The sequence below is a fragment of the Pristis pectinata genome, chromosome 7 (genome assembly GCF_009764475.1).
Source record: "Pristis pectinata isolate sPriPec2 chromosome 7, sPriPec2.1.pri, whole genome shotgun sequence".
Lineage (NCBI taxonomy): Eukaryota > Metazoa > Chordata > Chondrichthyes > Rhinopristiformes > Pristidae > Pristis > Pristis pectinata.
In genome coordinates, this window is record NC_067411.1 from 74,602,333 (window position 1) to 74,622,548 (window position 20,216).

Consider the following 20,216-nt stretch of genomic DNA (forward strand, 5'->3'; position numbering starts at 1 on the left):
ATGCCTGTAATTTATAACAAGCAAATTACTGATCTGAGGCTGTGTTAATTGTGAATGTTGCTAAGTGCAATACTGGTGCCTGAGAGAAAATTACTCACCTTGTGCACTCTGCTGCAGAATGGAAAAATTTTAGCTAAATTAAGAGAACCTAACAGAGGGTTTGCTTGTAATGCATCCTGGATACTGTGAGGGAACCATTAGGCAGACTCTTTGAGCTATATATTGGTATTGGTATCGGTTTATTATTGTCACTTGTAACGAGGTACAGTGAAAAACTTGTCTTGCATACCATTCATACAGATCAATTCATTACACAGTGCATTGAGGTAGCACAAGGTAAAACAATACGGAATGCAGAATAAAGTGTAACAGCAACAGGGAAAGTGCGGTGCAGGTAGACAATAAGGTGCAAGGTCATAACGAGGTAGATTGTGAGGTCAAGGGTAGGTGTGGGGGAAGGGGTGGGGTAGCAAAAGTGATACTTCAGAATGGTACACCTTCTGATAGCTCATTTCACTCTCATGATCAGCCTTCCCCTGCTCCAGCAGGTAGCTCCACTGCAACACTGAACTCTCCTCAAAGCTTGGCATCTCAATGGAAACTCAACCCTTGCATTGTTGGACAACTCCTGCCAATGGTGATCCAGGCATTTGGACTGCTAGATGAGAGTCAGCAAATCTGTACCTTACGGCTAACCAGCCCATGCTTAGTCTAGAGTGTGTCGTTCCAGCCTCCCCACTACATTTATCATTTTTTTGTATACCAATACTTCATTTATTTTTTTCTACAGAAGCATTTCTCTCTCAGTCGCAAAGTGTGAATCATATGAATCAGTTAATTAATCCCAATGTATATCAGGCAATTTGTTTCTCAGAGTTACAGCCAGGAACAGGAGCTCAGACCCACAGCAAACTCAATGAGACATGTTACCATCCTGATGGAGGTTGATCCCTGATGACCGATATTTTTTATGGCTGTTTTGGTTAAAACTACCTCAAACTTTATCTGATGGGCCCAGATTTGGTAATATACTTATTTATAACACAGGAAAATAGAGCAGGAGTAGGCCACCTGGCCCTTCAAGCCAGACCCACCATTCAATATGGTCATGGCTGATTTTAGAGTAACAAACAAAACACTGTAGGAACTCATCTCTGGAGGGAAATGGACATTTGATGTTTCACGTTGAGACCCTTCATCTGGACTGTTTGGTTGATTTTACTCCAGGCCTCAACTTCTCTATGCAAGATCTCCATAGCCCTCAATACCTCAATCTTTCAAAAATGTATCTCCTTCCATTTTAAGTACTTCTGATGATTCAGCCTCCACAACTCTCTGGAGTAAAGAATTCCAAAGATTTTTGTGAGAAGAAATTTCTATGTGCTTCAACTTTAAATGACTAGCCCCCTATCTTGAAACTATGTTCCCTTGTTTGAGACTTTCCTACTAGCAAAAACATCTTGTCATCTACCCTGTCATGCACCATTAGGATTTTGTATGTTTCAAAAAAATCACCCCTCATTCTTCTAAACTCCAAAATAAAATACAGACTCAATCTGTTCGGCTTCTCTTGATATAACAATTCTCTTATCCCGAAAATTAGCCCGGTGACTCTCCTTTGGACTGCCTCCAATCCTGTCTTGGGTAAGTGGACCAAAACTCTGCACTTTAACAGTGGCGATTTAAGCATGGCAAACTCATGGAATTGCCGTCAAGATTTAATTTTAAAAATGTCAGATGAATATTTAGGTTCAGCCTTTGAATATTTCCATGATATTTCACTTACAAAAATTGAAGAGGAATGTGCTTCAAGAGCAAACAAAAAGCAGGATAAGAAGCCCTGAAACTTTAAGACTTTGATCTGACAAATAAAATGTAAAACTGAGATGGTTGAAATACATTTGGGGTAACTTTGTAGTACAGCTGGTCATCTGATTCCTGGACAGTTGGTGAGCCAAGGCAGAAACCTGATGGGCACCAAGGCCATTCAGGACAGCACTGTGCAGATCCTCACTGTGCAGGACCTGCCACCTATTGGGAGATTGTGCCCAGGAGCATGCTGGAAGAAACAGTGTATTTCCGACAGCATGTAGCCAGCAAATTCAGGCAGCTCACTGGTCACTGAAAGCCTTTGACAAAGCCCTTGTCCACATGTTTGATTCTGATTATGTTATTGGGCTTCTGTTAAATTTCTAAGCTTGTGAGTTAGAATCCAGTGTACTGTCAATCACTCCCAGGTGTTTCAATCATCACCTGCACCGAACCCTCTGTCCTCTTCCACATCAAAATTCATCCCCATTAGGCCTACTACCACTTCCAAGATACTTCACCCAAAGGGAGATTGGTGTTGGCCATGCCCACAAAAAGAAATGGGCAAATTCGAATGATGCCTTAAAGATGATAGAATATAATTCAATACTTTCCTTGCCATTGATAACATTGTAATATTGATTACTTTGCAGCTTGTGTGTGGCATTGGTATGGACAGCAGAAGGGTACTTAAAATTTAAATCAGATCTTTTCTTCCAGCAAATGTAATTGATTACAGTCTTACAGATTGAAAATTACTATTTTTCTTCAACTGCCACAGTCTTGAATCTCCCAATGGCAGTCTGTCACAGGCAAGAATTCTATTGAAAATCTGTAAATAATGTAAAGACCCTGGGAAATCAGTCCTCCTATTGCTATTCTAATGGAGTTCCCAAAGACAATTCCTGCCAAAGTTGTGGAATTTTGGCCTCTTTCCATTAAGCTTCCCTTAACATTCATGTGTATTGAGATGTTGGAGAAACTGAATCACAACTATCTTTTTTCTTGTCCTTTGTTCAAGGATGTCTAGGCCAATAATAAAACCTCTACCTCTAAACTAGCTGAGATTAGCTACCTCAGGATGGAGTGTGAATAGAACCTGGAAAAGTGCTGGTTTATAGAGTGAAGTAAAACCTGAGCCAGTGCAATTACTGAGCAACTAATGGAGTGTATTTAAAGTTTTAATCAGGTAACCTGAAAGCTAATTTTGAAGGTTTGCCAAGCTGCCCATGTTCTCTTGAGTTTCTCACAAATTAATGCCAATAGTCCAGATGGAACTGTTTTAAGATCTTGATTTGATGAAATATAAAGAGGTCTGTAGGTTCAGTTCCCATCAATTTCAATCATTGTTAACTTGAAACTGGATGAATGAAAAAATGGCATCTAAAACATGTTGTTGTATTGCTTGATAAAAGGAAGAAAATTGCATAACTATATTGTTAATTTGTTGCCATTGAATTGTGTGGGGGCCAGTTTTTATCCATTGTTTTTGCTGGGGTGTTTGGCCTGGGAGCAGACACCATCATTGATTCACTTACCCTTAGGTGCTTTGTGTAGTGTTCAGGCCTCATGTCATTAACACTCACAGACTGACAGGAGCACCAAAGGTATTTAAATTTTGATGGATTAATTTAGCTGCCAACACAAATTTACCGATGAAATGTATAATTCCAGCTGAGTACTTTTGCCATGAATCAAATTTGCCATCAAGCAAAATCAGGAACAGGAGAGGCCTAGTTATGTTAAATTGAATTGTTTTAAAGCTGCTTTGTGAGCCTGTAATCCTCCTCACCTCTGCAAAGAATCCTTAGATTCTTCCACGCTGAGGTTGTACACCTCCCCAGCCTTGATCATTACAAATCATAACCATTGGTGTCCTAGGTGAGATGTATTTTCTTGGAATCCTGCCTGCAGGAGTGTAATCTTATCCGCTCATCCATTAGTATTTCTGATTCTTAGGGGACTAGATAGTGTAAGTGCTGAGATTCTTAGGAGATGGACAGGATACTGTAAATGCTGAGAGAATGTTTCCTCTTATGAGATGAGGTGAGAGAGATGAGATGTCTTTATTAGTCACATGTACATCGAAACACACAGTGAAATGCACCTTTTGCGTAGAGTGTTCTGGGAGCAGCCTGCAAGTGTCGCCACGCTTCCAGTGCCAACATAGCATGCTCACAACTTCCTAACCCGTACGTCTTTGGAATGTGGGAGGAAACCAGAGCACCCAGAGGAAACTCACGCAGACACAGGGAGAACGTACAAACTCCTTACAGACAGCATCCGGAATTGAACCTGGGTCGCTGGCACTGTAGTAGCGTTACGCTAACCGTTACACTACCGTGCCAGAGGCATTAAGGGGTGTCCATTTATGACTGATATTAGAAAGAATTTCTTTTCTCAGAAGGTTGCGAGTCTATGGAACTCCTTGCCACAGAGAGTAGTTGGGGCAGAGTCCTGGATATACTTAAAGGTGATTTCAATCAATACGGGAATCAAGGGTTGTGGGGGAAGGGCAGGAAATTGGACTTCAGGCATGTTGGATCAGCTATGATCGTATTGAATGAAGGACCAGACTCAAGGGGTTGGATGGTCTTGTGGTCTCTTGGAGAAAATCAGTTAAATGAGGCAGTTAAATGAATCAGTTAAATTCGCAGGACCTCACCCTGCTGCAGTTGGGTCTTGTTCTCTGCTGCTCTGACCATGAATCCTGCCCTCCTGCTCCAGGTTAAAATTGAGGCTTGGTTTTTAGCATATTAGGGTGCTACACTATTGAGCAAGTGAGAACATTCATGATACATATTTTTAGTACATATTTCCTCTCTATGTGCAATGAACTTGCATTTTCACATTATACATTCATCAGCTATGCACTGCAGTAAATTAAACCCCAATGGACAGTCAATGCTTGGCAACTCTTTGATCTATTGAACAACAAGCAGATCCTACATAGAAAACCCACAGCACAATACAGGCCCTTCAGCCCACAAAGTTGTGCCGAACATGTCCCTACCTTAGAAATTACTAGGCTTACCCATAGCCCTCTAAGCTCCATGTCTCTTAAACAACCCTATCCAAAAGTCTCTTAAACAACCCTATCGTATCTGCCTCCACCACTGTTGCCGGCAGCCCATTCCGTGCACTGACCACTCTCTGAGTAAAAAACTTACCCCTGACATCTCCTCTATACCTACTCCCCAGCACCTTAAACCTGTGTCCTCTTGTGGCAACCATTTCAGCCCTGGGAAAAAGCCTCTGACTATCCACACGATCAATGCCTCTTATCATCTTATGCACCTCTATCAGGTCACCTCTCATCCTCTGTCGCTCCAAGGAGAAAAGGCCGAGTTCACTCAACCTGTTTTCATAAGACATGCTCCCCAATCCAGGCAACATCCTTGTAAATCTCTTCTGCACCCTTTCTATGGCTTCCACATCCTTCCTGTAGTGAGGTAACCAGAACTGAGCACAGTACTCCAAGTGGGGTCTGGACAGGGTCCTATATAGCTGCAACAATATCTCCCGGCTCCTAAATTCAATTCCACGATTGATGAAGGACAATACACTGTATGCCTTCTTAACCACTGAGTCAACCTGTGCAGCTGCTTTGAGCGTCCTATGGACTCGGACCCCAAGGTCCCTCTGATCCTCCACACTGCCAGGAGTCTTACCATTAATACTATATTCTGCCATCATATTTGACCTACCAAGATGAACCACTTCACACTTATCTGGGTTGAACTCCATCTGCCACTTCTCAGCCCAGTTTTGCATCCTATCTATGTCCTGCTGTAACCTCTGACTGCCCTCCACATTATCCACAACACCTCCAACCTTTGTGTCATTAGCAAACTTACTAACCCATCCCTCCACTTTCTCATCCAGGTCATTCATAAAAACCACAGAGCGTAAGGGTCCCAGAACAGATCCCTGAGGCACACCATGGTCACTGACCTTCTTGCAGAATATGACCCATCAACAATCATTCTTTGCCTTCTGTGGGCAAGCCAGTTCTGGATCCACAAAGCAATGTCCCCTTGGATCCCATGCCTCCTTACTTTCTCAATAAGCCTTGCATGGGATACCTTATCAAATGCCTTGCTGAAATCCATATACACTACATCTACTGCTCTTCCTTCATCAATGTGTTTAGTCACATCCTCAAAAAATTCAACCAGGCTTGTAAGGCAGGACCTTCCCTTGACAAAGCCATGCTGACTATTTCTAGTCATATTATACCTCTCCAAATGTTCATTAATCCTGCCTCTCAGGATCTTCTTCATCAACTTACCAACCACTGAAGTAAGACTCACCGGTCTATAATTTCCTGGGCTATCTCTACTCCCTTTCTTGAATAAAGGAACAACATGTGGCAACTTATTTAGTTTTGTGTCTTGTGTAATTCAGATGGGTCTGCCTGTTGAATCCATGACATGTGCAGTGGGCTTATTTTCTGCTTAAGTTAGTGCCAGTAAGCCAAAGTGTACAACATTGGATTGTATGCATTTAATAGCTTCATTTACATGTCAGACCACATTTAGATTAATTACATAGACTCCATTTAGAATATATTCTTCCCTTCAATCAGTTGGTTTTTCCAGCAAGTCATTTTCTGCCATTCATTTCGGTTAAGTGGCATGGTAATGGAAGTTTTCATTGACTTATTGATTTCCAGTCTTTCTAGATAGTGGGCTGTTCCAGTTACATTCTCACTTCTTACTTTCATCATCCATTAAAGGAATCATATCATCTGAAGATATTATGGCACTTGAACCAGTGCCAGGAGGAAAGTGCAGATTGAGTGCATTTGGTATAATGTGAAAGATAGAGTGAGAGAGGAAAAATGCAATTCATCTTATGGCTTAGTTTCACTCTTGTCCAATGCGAGAGACTAAGGACTTGATGGGTGCTGGTCTCTCACATTGAACAAGAGTGAATCTACGCCAAAAGATGCGCTTCATTTTTCCTCTCTCAAGCTGTCCTTCATGTTAACTTACTGCAGTAATTACAACAATCATTATGTGGTGGTATATAGTATGCAAATAAGTTTGTTTGCAATACCACTGTATATAATATTTACCAACATTTTTGATATTTGAATGGACTCTGTAGCTATTTTTAAAGTGATAAGTTGTGCAAGAAAATTATTTGATGATGTTGCCTGATGTGCCTTGCATTTTATTTGAATGAGGAGCAGCTGGATATATGAGGATTTTATTTAAGAAGGACATAATGCTACTGGTGCTTAAAAACCCAAAAATTAATTGTGGTAGCTCATATGGAATGATATTCCTAATTGGCTTGAGTGTTCCAAACTTCTTGTTTGATATTTTATGTACATTTATTAATGGGAAATAATGGAGACAAACAGTGATTCTAAGGCAGTAACTTCATCAAGGAGTTCAGGGGTTTCAAAGACAGCAAGAGACTGTGTATAGGAAAGAAAGTAACACATTGGGAAGGTACATGATGTTGAGTTGGGGGAAATACTGAGTATTTCCCTCTGTTATCATTGCCATAACATGTACAAATGCTGGGCTCCCTGTGCACAATTATATTATGGATTAAAATGCTTAAACTAATTAATTTGCAGATAGTTTGAAACTAGAGAGGGCTCAGTCAGTTGGATGAAGCAGCTAAGAATGTAACAATGAGTTAAGTAACATCTGTAAATGGCCAGGTCTGAAGCAAATTAAATTCAGTGTAGACAAATACAAAATGCTGCTTTATCAGAGGAAAAATAGATGTTACAAGCAAAGCCTGATGGAGATGAAATTGCTAAAGGTGAAGTAGAAATGGATATGGACTTGAAAACAATCAGCACTTAACGTGTGGCCCAGTGAAGAACAAAGGAAGTAGTGATTAATTATATCGCTGGGTTAGTTATGTATTAGTCAGGATATGTCATGCTGGTATTTTACAGCCTCCAATTCACCACCCTCCATTAACTTCAGCTCATCCATACTCTGATGCTATCTTGTAGCAAGTCCTACCCATTCATCATGTCTGTGTTTACTGATATATGTTGGATCACGGCCTGCTAATGTTTCAAATTTAAAATTATAATCTATGACTTTATCCCTGTAAGCTTATCCTGTCTTTGGCCCCTGTGCATTCTGAAATGCTATTGAATCATCATTGGTGGCTACGTCTTTGGTCATCTAGCAAGCTCTGCAATTCCTTACTTAAGTATCTCTGCTTCACTACTTGGTCTAAAACTCCCCTAAAATCCACCTTATTGACCATGCATTTTGTCTTCCTGCATACAGCCTCTTTTGGGTCATGATGATTTTTATTTCATTATTCTTCTATGAGGCAACTTGGGTATCTTTTCTATATCATGGTGCTGTATAAATGGCTGTTGTTTTGGGTTATGGACAAAAGTCGGTTCATTTGTTGACAAGTGCACAGAGCTCCACCACTAACTTGGTAATGTTGATTGACAGACAGGAAGTTGTTGGCCACCAAACCTTCATGGGGATAAATCTTTTCAGCGATGACCACATTCCTGTGGTATGGTGAATGACTTGCACATGCAATACTAGTCCAAAATATATTCTGAATATTCTCAAAGAACAGAGGAATAGAAATGATTTTTCTTACAGTAGAATATATTTTGATCTTAAGTCCTACAATTACTTTGAGATCCATTCATCATTGCGACTTGGGATCTTACAACAGTCTTTAACCCTCCTCTCATTTAGTGACCAGATTTATCCCCATGAAGGTTTGGTGGCCAACAACTTCCTGTCTGTCAATCAACATTACCAAGTTAGTGGTGGAGCTCTGTGCACTTGCCAACAAATGAACCGACTTTTGTCCATAACCCAAAACAACAGCCATTTATACAGCACCATGACATAGAAAAGATACCCAAGTTGCCTCACAGAAGAATAATGAAATAAAAATCATCTAGTGTTGCTTGATTGAATTTAGCAATAGTGTTCACGTTGGCATCTCCTTGCCTCTCGAGATGATTCTCAGTTTGAAACTTCAGTGATCCATCATATATGTGTCTTTTTTATATAGTTCTATTCTCACATTATACCTTTTTTTTTACCTTTAACATGTACTCATTCAATTTTGTGTTTTATAGAAATTTATCAGCTGTGTAGACTTTGCTTCATGGGTTAGTAATGCTGTCAGCTTTTTGTTATCCTATATGTCTCTATCATAATGTTATTCATTTTCTGTGAGACCTATCACATTAAGTACTTTATCATTCACTAGCAGCTGGAGTCTTATGATGTGCATACTCTCTTGTGTATTATTGCAATAACATTTCACTGTAAATATTGCTTTATCACATAGTGAATCTTACAAAAAATTCTCTTCATGTAAATTTTGTACAAACATTCAAAAATCTACAAATACCTTGCATATTTAAGAGTGTAATGAATTATTTTTGGGGGTAATATTTTATAATTATTTGTATCACAAATTATAGGCATAGAAATGTTAAGTGAATTTAGCATTTTTTGATGTGTAATGCATTTAGTTATTCCAGTCTCCCAATCTTCACATCTATTGTCATAGTCATAGACATAGTCATATTCATACAGCACAGAAACAGGCCCTTTGGCCCACTATATCCATGCCAACCATCAAGTACCCAACTATATTAATCCCATTTACCAGCAATTGATCCATAGCCTTCTATGCCTTAGTGATCCAAGTGCTCACCCAGATATTTTTTAAATGCTGTGAGAGTATCTGCCACCACCACCTTCCAGATGGCAAAAATTCTTCCTCCAATCCCCCCTTAATCCTCTTATTCACCTTAAATCTGTACCTTCTGGTATTAGGAGGCAATGTTTCTCACTACCTATCCTATCTATGCCCCTCATCATTTTTTAGCTGTATAATGCACCCCCCCCCCCCCCCAAGTGTCCTTCACTCCAAGGAAATCAAGCCCATCCAGTCTCTCCTCATAACTGAAACATTCCAACCCAGGCAAGATCTGGGCAAATCTCTTCTGTACCTTTTCCAGTGCTTTCACATACTTCCTATTGTGTGGTGTCCAGAACTGCACTTTGTATTCCAGCCATGGTCTAATCAATGTTTCATAAAGCTGCACCATGACCTCCGTGTTCTTATATTCTATGCCCTGGCTAATGAAGACCAGCATCCCATGTGCCTTCTTCACCACCTCATTTACCTGCAATGCCACCTGTAGGGATCTATGGTCCTTCTGATCTTCAATACTCTCTAGGGCCCTACCATTTATGTTGTGTGTCCCACTCTTATTAGACGTCTCAAAATGCATCACCATGTACTTATCAGGATTAAGTTTCATTGCTCCACCCAATTTACCAGCTGATCATTATCATTGTGTAACCTAAGTCTATCCTCCTCACTGTCAACAGCACCACCAATTTTTAGGTCATTTGCAGATTTACTAATCACACCTTCAACATTCATATCCAGTTCATTAATGTGTGTGACAAACTGCAAGGATCCCAGCACCAATCCCTGTGTTCTACACAGGTCAGAGGCTTCCAATCAGAAAACCAACCCTCCATTAATATCCCCTGTCTCCTATTACCAAGACAACTTTGGATCCAATTTGCCAGTTTACCTTGTATGCATGGGTTCTAACTCTTTGAACCAGCCTCCCATGTGGGACCTTGTCTAAGGCCTTACTGAAGTTCATGTAGAAGATACCGATTGCATGGCCCTTATCCATATATTTTGTTACTTCTCCATTTGTTAGTTAATGGAGTTATATTAATATATAACTTTGTGATACATCTTTTAAATTTTTCAGACAACAGGAATAATTTGTAGTTGTGAGACCACTTACTGGGAGTATGTCTTGATTGCAGTGGATTGTATTAAGGTCTTCTTTTAAAAAGAAGCTGAGCAGAAGACAGGGAGGAAAATAACATGATTTATTGTAACATTGACGGTGCATCATAATAAATATGATTGTGATTAATTACAAAGAAAATCCATTCCTTTAGCCCATATGTTTTTTAGTTAACCATATACCGGGTCTTTTTTTATACTTTTTTATACTAAACCTTTGGCATGAAACCATTGTAGGAGCAAAATTGAATAACTGCTGAATGTAGGTGTGAAGATGGTGATGAGCTATTTACCTGCACTTGTTGCTTCCCATGCAACAGTGCTTTAAATTTGCACTGCATGTTTATTTACATGATTGCTACCTGTGGCTGGCATTCTTGGGACACTTGAATTCATGATCAACTTCGGAAGAAGTAAGTGTTTTCTTTCTTGTTTTCATGCAAACTTAAGCTAAGATGTACTGAATACACCAAAGGCCTTGCATTCGTGCCAGGTGCCAAAAAACGGCCAAAAAAAAATAGAAGAATTCTACTTGAGAAAATATTTCATTCAGTCTGGTCCTTGTTATGTCAGCTAGAGGAAGGAAGCCTCATAAAGCTCTCCAGGTCACTTTTTCAACAATATATTTATATCCAATTGGTTAAAGGGCACATAGAAATGGAGATTGAGTTCAAAGTGATTCCACTTTTCACCTGTTCCTCCTCCTCCAAACACTGCAAAGCATCCTGATGGCTAAGTCTGTTACAAGTGTGTTATGAGTACTAGATGATGTTGGGGATTGGTGAAGAGGAAGTGGCTTATGGGCTCCAAAATGTAGAGGGCATTATTCAAGAGCATCTTAGGCAATGCTGCGTATCAAAGTTCTAACAGCCTTGGTTCAATCCTGACTTACAGTATTGTTTGCATGTCCAGTATTCTATTTTTTTCTCTACCATCTTTGTTAACTTGATGCTCTGTACTTCCCTAGACATAGTCTAATCCCATTCCTAAATATAGGCATTATGTTATGAATTATCCATCAGTCCCAACAAATTATTAAATATGTATAGCGTTGTCTACATTATCTCTTCAGAAGATTCTTTTAAAATGCATGGATGCAATCCATCTGGACTGGTGGTGGGGGAGGAGTTTATCCTCTTTGAGTTTGATTAATATATCTCCTTTTTCTATTTTAAATGCGCTTATCTCATTTCTCATTACTCATCTCATCATCTGATGAGAAATACCAAAAAGAAATAATTATTTAATATTTCTGCCATTTTCATGTCATAACCTGTAGTACTGATCTATCTCTTAATAGTTCTTTTCCTATCCTAACTTTCCTTTTATTGTTGAAATAGTTAATTCCTTTCCCTTACTAGTCTCTGCCTAATCAACTCCAGTGGCAAAACATTTCACTTTCCAACCCCACACTATTTCCAATATCTGTTAACCATCTTTTCTCTTAGGAACAGTTAAAACTAGAGGAAACACTGCAATTCAGCCAAAATGCTGTTATTCATTTTTGCATCATTCTGTTAGATCTTTGTGCACATTGAGATGTCAATATTCTCTCTATAATTGGATCTCCCGAAGTGAACCAAAGTGAAGCCTTTCTTAATATGTTACTTTAATATTTTTTTAAGTTCTATAAGATCGGCTACATGTTCCCAAACATTTGGTTTAACATGAAGAACTGTGAACTATGGTGACGCTGTTCAAGCTAATTCAGCTGAACGCCTGAATTTGATTCAGTTTGATGTTTCAATATTATGTTTTCAATTGTACAGAATGGGCCGTTATGAATACATATGTCTGTTTTCCTCAAAGTCTCAATAAACATTCTGTTGTTGAGGTGGAAGAGCCTGATATGGGATCAGTAAATCACATGATCCACATCAACAAAGGCATGTTGTTTTAAAATTAAAAACTCCTACTGTGGTTAAACAGCAGCAGATAACTCAGACTGAATAGTGTTTTTCTTCCTTACATGCTTGTTTTCCTATTCTGTGCTCATGTCCGTAAGGATTGGTGACAGGTTTGTAAGAACACAAGTTCTATTTCACCATCGTTTAACTTCGTTAGAATAGATAAATTGAAGAATGGCAGTAGTGGTGGGGATAGGTTGGTGTATCATAATCTTCTCTAATTTCTTCACTGCCCATGGTTGCTTGTTTATTATTTCCACTTAGGTTTTTGCTTCCAGCCTTAGAGGTCACTATAATACATTTGACACTCACTGTTAAGTACAGTACTTCCTGATTCCTTTGTTCTTCTTGGCCCCTGACACTCTTGTTCTGTTCTCTAGGAATGGATAATTCCTCTTTATTTAGGAATTGGCCTTATCCAAATTCTTTTCCAACATCATAAAGTATAAATAGCATCTGATCCCACAGTCGTGACAAGAACCATTTTGTAGCTATGCTTCTTACGTCCAATCTACCAATATGCTGTTACCTCTTTTTTTTTAGTTTTAAATATATAGGAAAGTTCCATCAAAAGTAAGTGGAGAACAGAATAGGAATACTTTTATTGTTAGATTTTGTTTCAGTCACTTAATACTATCACTGATTTCAGTGCTCTGATGCTTGTTCCTAAGTGTTTAACTTAGGATAGTGTGAATAATAGGAATCAGAAGACAGTCTCTTTTTGAAATGGAGATTATTAATGAATGGGGTACAGAGGGATCTAGATGTCCTTGTGCATGGAACACGAAGAGTTAGCATGCATGTTCAGCAGATAGTTAGGAAGGCAAAGGGAATACTGGTCTTTATTGCAGAGACTTTGGAGTTCAGAAATAGAGAAGTATCCTTACAATTGTGCACAGTATTGGGGTACTGTGTACAGTTTTGGTCCACTTAAGAAAAGATATACTATCATTAGAGGTGGAGCAAAAAAGATTCACTCAACTACTTCCTGGAATGAGATAGCCGTCAAAGTTAGATTGGCATTATTTGTAGATTAGAAGATTGAGGAGTGATCTTATGGAAACATGTAAGATCCTAAGGGGACATGACAAGAAAACTGTTGAAATACTTCCACAAGTGGGAGAGCCTAGAATGAGGGAACAAGATGAGATACGTTGGAATTTCTTCCAGCAGAAGTTGCTGGAGGGTTGTGGAGGTTAGATCACGGGAGGTATTTAACAAGGAGGAAAATCAATTTTTAAAAGATCAGGGAATTGAGGGCTATTTGGTGTTGGGACAGGGGAGAACGAGACCTAGGGCAGATCAGCAAAGATCATATTGAATGGCAGTGCTAAATTGAGGTTCATCACCAAGAATAACAGAATAATTGAACATATGAATCACTTCAGATGGTCTGTATTTTTAATGATAGATAAAGAATCCAAGCCTTGGGTATTAGAATTTATTTGTGCTGATGAGGTTAGTTAAATACAAGTAGATAACAGTGCATTAAGGACAATGGGGCACCTGGAACCTCGCTGAACAACAGGACCAATAATTATCTCCCTAGTTTATGAGATCTAAGGATTTAAATGTCCAACAAAGCTCTCTGTGGCAGCTGGGCCATAGTTAGACAAAGGCAACATCTCCCAACATGGTAAGACATGTGGAATCGGCATGGTGATTGTTGGTCATTTATCAATTAGGGAACCCATGTACTTTGAGTAATAGCCAGGGATTGAGTAATAGGCCAGGGATTAGAGGGGAAATCAAAATTTTAACAATCTGACAGTAATTTAGCATCAACATTATTCTTAGCCAAAGTTTGCTGAAGGTTCTGTCAAAAGACTAAATCTTATTTCTTGTGTTTTATCACTTTTATTGCTAATTCCACAAGATAAAGAACTTAATGGTATTATTAAAACTGTTGAAAGGTGGCACAGTTGCACTGTAGGTAGAGCAAGTGTCTCACAACTCCCATCAACCTGTTTTTGATTCTGACCTCTGGCACATTTGTATCTTGTATTTACATCTAGTATTTGCACATCCTGTGACCATGTGGGTTTTTAGGTTAATTGGCATATTACACCTTCTGTCAGTGGTGATAAGAGAATCAGTGAAGTGTCAATGTGCATCGGTTGCAGAGCAGGAATGGGATTGATCGGATTGCTCTGAAAACTGGCATATACACGATGGGCTGAGTGGCATGTGGTATGGACAATGTTAAGTATAAACACATAGTGGTGCATTTCCATAAAGCTTCTCCCGTGCTGCCATTCTAAATTAGGTACAGACATTAAAAGAAATTCTGCTGAAGTTGCAATGGTGCACAAGCCAAATATGGAGGAAATCCTTGCCCTCTCCCCCCACAGCCACCACTACATGCGGATTTTTCTAGTATTTGGGCTAATTAAATTTAAATGCATGTTTCTCAGTATATCTTTTGTAAGAACTTCATTGCAATACAAGTCTGTAAAGTGTGTAGTTTTAAATAATTAATAAAGCACAATGGATTGTTTCTTTTTGCTTACACATAAACTGATGGAAATAAGCTAAGTGACTTAAGTAAAATTTATTAAGAATAGAGGTTGAAATTTGAGCTACAGACAGGTGTATTAAAATCTCACTGAAGCTAACTTCAAAAACCTTTTTCAACACGGCAGTAAATTAACCATGAAGATCTTAAAAAGGAAAGTATACGTATGGAGTGAATCAATTCTAACAAGCTCCATTGCTGCACTGAATGTTACTAGCTGCATTAAATTTTAATTTTTGCCTTTCACTAGCTACAGAGAGAGCCAGTTTCATGTATCCACATCTGTCAGTCATTATTCAACGTTGCATTTACTTTAATCCTATTGCTGTTATCTCTTGAGAAATTTCTTGTGCTATTCTCCAAACCCCTCCAGAATTCATTTTTTATTTCTTGTCTTCTGTTGGTTATTCAATAATTTAGGACATGACTAGGAACGCATGGACAACCATTATTCATTTTCGTGAATTGTATTAAAAGCATAGGTTAAGTTATTCTGATTTTAGTGGAAATTCTATTACGGATAAATGCTGTAAAAGTAATTTAAGCAAAAATCATGCTTCTACCTTAAGCAGCAGAAAAGTTGTGAAACAAAATACGTGATGTGCTTTGTTTATTGTTAATGTCAACTGTGTTCAGACTTCCATATTACTGAGGCCAGTGCCAAAGAAGATTTTTACAGAGAAATGTGTGATAATAATCTGCTGCCATGCTGATCATAGTTCTGTGCTTGTGGTACATATGTAATGGCTTGTTGAATGCTTGGCTAGGTTCATCTGATTTCTGGCACCCCGCATGGTTAATTAATAGTGTACACAATGCATTGTCAGTTCTCATGTGGACTGATAAAGAATAGGCTTATTCTCTGACCTGAGGTTTTTTCATGCTTTTATTATTTGATGTTGAATTATATTCTGTGGATGTGTTGTAGAATAATGCCAGCATTTCATGATTGAGAATAGCTGGGATTCTGTAATGTTCACACCCTCAAATTCCCAAATGCTGAGTTTACCATGTTAAGATCAGCATTTTGAGGAGGTGCAAATAATTCTCCATCAAGAGTATTACATTGCCAACTGTTAGCTACCTGAGGTGTTAGTATTTTTCACCATGCACTGGTTTTTCAGCATTCTATATATTAAAACAAATTAGCATATTTTAAACAGGGATTTGAAGTTGTCATTGTAAATCATAATCAGATCAATCTGAAAGCACTACTGGAAATATCAAATTGAATAAAGCTGCTTAGAATACTATTAGATATATTTATTTCTGCATTTTCTTGTGTACAAATCTAAGGCAGAAATAATTTAAGATAAGCGGATGGTTCTTCAGACTTGAAAGTATGAGCATTTTCATTTAGCAACTGTCCTCAATGAATCCCCATAACCATCAGTTTGCCCAGTCTCTACTGCCATTATTTTATATTGCACTAAGTCCAGTTCAACAATACTCACTAACATTACAGTCCCTGTGCCTCCCGCATTAAATTCTCATCCTTGTATCCAAACTATTTCATAGTAATGATATAGGGGAGGGAAAGTCTATTTCTAATCTAACAATTTGTTCTTCTGTCCTGGAACTATCTTTTCATCTGACTGTGAAAGGAGAATGAGTCTGCTTGCTTGACATGCAAGTGGTCTTCAACAGTGTCGTTATTATACCCAGGAATTCCCTACTAAACCCTCACCACACTCTCCACCTAACATTGCTTTCTTTGCAGAGTCATCCACTTTTGATTTATCGCACTCTTTGAAGCACCTTTGACTGGTATTTTATTCTTTGGATTTAAGTTATGTGTTTGGACAAGTAAATACATAGTTTAGTTGCAGGAAGTAGCTGCAAATCCAGAAATCACACATCCTGTTGATAGTATTAGTATGAACAAAGATTGGCAGAGTCATCCACTTTTGATTTATTGCACTCTTTGAAGCACCTTTGACTGGTATTTTATTCTTTGGATTTAAGTTATGTGTTTGGACAAGTAAATACATAGTTTAGTTGCAGGAAGTAGCTGCAAATCCAGAAATCACACATCCTGTTGATAGTATTAGTATGAACAAAGATTGGCCAAAACCACAATTTTGCCACCTGCAGATTCTAATTTTAGGACTATAATCCTCATGGAACTGGGTATTAGCCAACATGATGCCAATCTGCAAATCAGATGTGTATTCGAAACAGTAGTGACCAAACTGCATTAGCATAAAATAACATTTGTTTTTATTTTGTGTTTATGGTTTGAAAATTGTGATTGTAAGCTATCACTCAAAGAGATGGATTATTCTTTGTCAAATAAAAGAAAGGTATATGCTATATAATATAAGCAGGTATATGCTATATTAGCAGAGTTGTTTGGCATGTTTTTGATGCAACTTGAAATAATTATCTCTCTTTGGAATCTTAAAGGTATTTTATTTAAACTGTTGAGCATAGGCTCTCCATTGAATGCTTTGCAGGAATATGCAGTTTCTTTTATAATACTCAACTGTATAGAATATGATTTTTCCAGACTTGATTGCTGAATTAAAATAAAAATTGAAAATCCTATTCCACCCTCTCCAAGACTGAAGTCTGGAGAGCACTGTAATAGTGATTACTATCTTGGATGGTGCCACCTCAACAACATTTCAAGAAACTCAACATTGACCGGGATAGAGAAGTATCCTTGTTACTGAACTAAATACCCTACCCCACCAGCACCACACTTTCGATGTAGAAGCTGTGATGTGCAGGATACATTACAGGAAACTAACAAGATTACTTGCTTCCTTGTGACCTCTGCCACCAAAAAAAAGATTGCCACGTTGTGGAACTTCATTGTCTTTCAGACTTGGACACAATGGGCCAGATCATGCATGATATGACCAATTACCTACAGTTGTCCTTGAGATAGCTCTGCACCTGCACTTACCTCATGCGGTCACATGGCTCCTAAAATTCTGCAGGCCTTGATTCTACAGCTGAGAGTGACTAGGCCCCTAAGCAAAGCTTTCCAACACCCTGCTCCAGCACTGCCCTGAAGGCCTTTGTCAGCTCATAATGATCAGAGACATCAGAGATCATTATGATATCAGAGGTGAAATTACTTTAAATAATTAAAATATTTTAAAAATATAAAAAACATTTAAAAAATTAATGAATTAAAGTCATGTACAGTGGAAAAAGAGAAAAAAAACTAGCTAACCTTGCCTTTTTAACAAAGGTCAGCAACCCCACTCTAATGAATAGGGCACACTGAGTGTGAAGTCTGGGGCTAGTGTACAGTTGAGGTGCCAGATATGAAGTGTATCCATTCTCATCAGTGAAGTGAGTTATGTAAGGCTGAGTCCAGGGGCAGATTGGGAAGTAAATTACTAACACATGTAGCCTCCAGCATGTTCTGTACTTCTGTACTGCATTACGTAGGTGCTGAAGTCTGGAATGTGTTGATGCATATACTGCAGCTACCTATAGAATTGTTGAATAGCTATCAGAGGGATCTGGCCCAATAACACTGTTTCTTCATCAGTGGATATCTTTTCTGGAATTCTGCACCTCCCTGTAAAACCAAATCCATATTCTACAGCTAGGAATATGCAAGAAGTGCGGTGACAACACCATCTAAATGTCTGGTTGTCTTAAGGATAGTTTACTGACAATTTTTGGAGATTTACATTATTATATTTAGGTTTATGTTAGAGTGTAGTAATATATTGAGATTGAAATGATGCTGTCCAATTTTAGTGACAATCACACCAAGGCATTGTTTTGAAATCCATTGTTCACTATTTTGTTGAAGATTTTAACCCATTTTCATTTGGTAGTGTTATGATGATTACCACAAATTTCACACAGAATGACTTCCACTCATTTTAAATATTTCTATGTAATCTATCCCTGTACATCACAGTAAGTGATACAAGAATCGTCTGAGAATTCTTGATCTTTATTCTTTAAGATCACTGAAGTGGATTGCTAGGCTACTTCCTCAAATTCTCATCTGATTGCTCTGCAGCAGAACTGGTGTGCAACCTTGCCCTTTGTCAAGCTGTCATTGTCGTTTTCCTTCCCCTCTGCCTTGGCCATGGGGCACTCATGTATAGAGTCTCACCATATGGAGATCATGCTTATAAGATTCATTGTAAATTACTGAAGCTGTGAGCGTGTGAAATCGAGTGATAGTATGTTTTTTTCATTAATACCTCCTTGGTATTTTCAAAAAGAGGCATGTGGGTAAAGGTAGTTTGGAAAGGTGGGAAGAGGTGGAATGTGAGAAGGAGAATTATGAGGATACCATCACATGCGAAGTATTCAGCTACACCATGGTCCTATCCTTAGCAATGGGTTTTTTCAGTAATGGTTAGCACTATCTCCTCCATGGGAGTTAGAGCCTACAAATATGCTTTTCCTCTTCCATTGTTCCTGTTGTCTCCAGTTTTGCATTTCCTCGATCAATAAGGGAGGGAATTGTGTCACTGAGTTTTCTGCAATGCAATGCTGATGTGATGTGCTTCTCATATTGAATAGTTGGCATTGCATGCAAGTATTCAGACATGGATGCAAGGCCTGATCAATAATATTTGTTGGTAGGTGAGTGATAGGTGTGGTGAATTGACCTTTGTTTGAGATCAGTGGTGCAATAGGCATGATATGGAATTTGAAGATTCATTCCTTTGTTATTTTTAAGTTCCTTCAGCTTCTTTTGGCATTGTATCCAGGTTCTTGTTGTATGATTCAGAGCTACCTGCATCCTGAGAATGGTTAGAGCCCCCATTGCTCCACTAGGATGCAGAACGTATATCCCAAGTTCCACCATCTCCAATGTGGCATTCAAATTTTTTGAACTTCTCTCTCGCTCTCTCTTGTACTGTTTCCCAAGTCTGATTCAATTGTAGAATCAGAACCTATGTAACCCCTGCTTTGAAAGGGATAGTTTTATGGAGTGCAGAATAGGTTTTACTGGTGCTACATACTCATGATGTTGGCCCCCATTAACATATCTAGCCAGACAACAGTGCTGGAAATTGAAATATTTAAATTCAGCCGAAGTACAGCTAGCATTGTAATCAACAGTTAACACCCACATATGTATCTCTATTCCTGTTCCCATTTCAGATGCCATCCAATTTACTTTATCCAATCCCTTCATGACTGTAAACTCCTCCTTTCTCAACCTTAGTTGCTCTAAGGAGAACAAC

At 38.6% G+C, this 20,216-nt stretch overlaps 1 protein-coding gene across 1 annotated transcript in view; it reads left to right on the plus strand.

The window, feature by feature from the left end:
* The window catches only part of frmd3 (FERM domain containing 3), a 134,257-nt gene that overhangs the window by 41,857 nt on the left and 72,184 nt on the right, over nucleotides 1-20,216 (plus strand). The gene's annotated exons all lie outside the window — the stretch shown is intronic.